Raw genomic sequence first — 1801 nt, 5'->3', positions numbered from 1 at the left:
CACTATCCACCGCACTTCCTTGGAGCTCTTCATGTACCTGAACGAAGTTATGGACAAGCGTGGAGTGGGTCGCAATGACATAGTGGAGAACCCCTTCATTGGAATGAAATCCCAGGGTATTTATGAGACCCCAGCAGGGACCATCCTTTACCGTGCTCATTTCGACAAAGAGGCCTTCACCATGGATCGGGAAGTATGCAAAATCAAGCAGTGCCTGGGCCTCAAATTCGCAGAGCTTGTATACACAGGTTTCTGGCACAGCCCGGAGTGTGAATTTGTCTGCCACTGCATCGCCAAGTCCAAGGAGCTGGTGGAAGGGAAGGTGCAGGTGTCCATCTTCAAGGGCCAGGTGTATATCCTTGGCCGGGAGTCTCCACTCTCGCTGTACAATGAAGAGCTGGTGAGCATGAACGTGCAGGGCCATTATGAGCCCATTGATGCTACTGGCTTCATCAACATCAAATCACTCAGGCTGCGGGAATACCATCACCTTTAGAGCAAGGTCACCTGATAAATAGACCCTGACAAAGAGGAGCTGGCCTCCCCACTCTGCAGCTCTCCCAGGCTTCAGTGCTAATTGTTGTGATAAATTCGTAACTGTGGCTTGTTCTCCCACCACCTGACTGGGACTGCTGTGTGCCCCCCACCCCAGGCTTTGTTTCCTAGTCCCCTATAGCCTACAAAAATGGTCATCCAAGGGAAGGGGAGGGTGGGGGCAGCTGCAGAGAGTGTAAAATGACAATTAAAAGAAGCCATATTAAAAATAAATATAAAAAAAAGATTCCATGGCTTCTACACATAAAAGGGAAGGTCCATTTAATCTCAGCAATATATTTGATTAAACAAGAACTGAACTGTGGCACTAACAGTAACCATCCCAGGGAGAAATTTCACAGGGCCTAGTTCATAGATGAAAAACTATGGATGGTCAATTGATGCTAAAAGAAAGGTGAATGGGTTGTCATGAGGGATAAGCCTCTGGATATAATAAACACAAGTACATAGGAGCCATGAACTCAGGAAGTTGTGTTTTTGTGTGTTGCTTGTGAGTCACTGTTTGAGTTTAGTGTAACAATACTAATTATAGAAATGGTCTGTGGAGTTTAGGAGGAGCAGGAAATGGAGGAGTGAAAATAACGTCAGATTAGCAACTATGTACCACATAATCAAATTAAATATTTAATTAAAATAAATTGTTGGGAAGATGAAATAATCTGCTCAGTGTTTTGTGAATGTAGTTTTACTTTAAATGGGGAAACAAAAATAAGATTGTTTTTATAATCTAAATTTCTGGTCTGTGTTGCAGTATGACCCCAAAACCACTCTCTTGCCTAAGGAGATCATGTGTTTCACTTTACAAAGGGATGAAAAACATCACTTACTGTTTCCTGTTTGCTAAGGCAAAAGTGCCATGTAGTATAAACCTCAAGTTCATATTTTGTTTTATCATAAACATTCCAGGTGTCACATTACAATCTTTAATTATTTTTTCCCTGTGTTAGCCTCTTTGATGCATTCACAAACCCAAGAGATTGCAACTACATGAATGACCTATTATTCAAAATGACTCCCTCTCTGTCCTGTTCACCACACAAGACTCAATCTGGAACTTTGGCAGTTCTGTATCCAGGATTCTAGTTGGAACAAGATCCACACCTGGTAATTGAAATCTGCACATATTCACAATAATAAGAAACTTGGACACACTATTTTGGACCTACAATGACAAGAAAAAATTTGCCCACTCTGTTCAGAGAGTTCATTTAGCTCTAAATACCTCTACAGCAAATGGAAGGACTGA

At 42.0% G+C, this 1801-nt stretch overlaps 1 pseudogene; it reads left to right on the top strand.

Moving 5' to 3' along the window:
• Positions 1-511, top strand: part of LOC102002561 — a 2172-nt pseudogene extending 1661 nt beyond the window's left edge.
• Positions 512-1801: the final 1290 nt, after the last annotated feature.

Source organism: Microtus ochrogaster, unplaced genomic scaffold (assembly GCF_000317375.1).
Source record: "Microtus ochrogaster isolate Prairie Vole_2 unplaced genomic scaffold, MicOch1.0 UNK133, whole genome shotgun sequence".
NCBI lineage: Eukaryota > Metazoa > Chordata > Mammalia > Rodentia > Cricetidae > Microtus > Microtus ochrogaster.
This window is presented reverse-complemented; position numbering and strand designations above follow the sequence as displayed.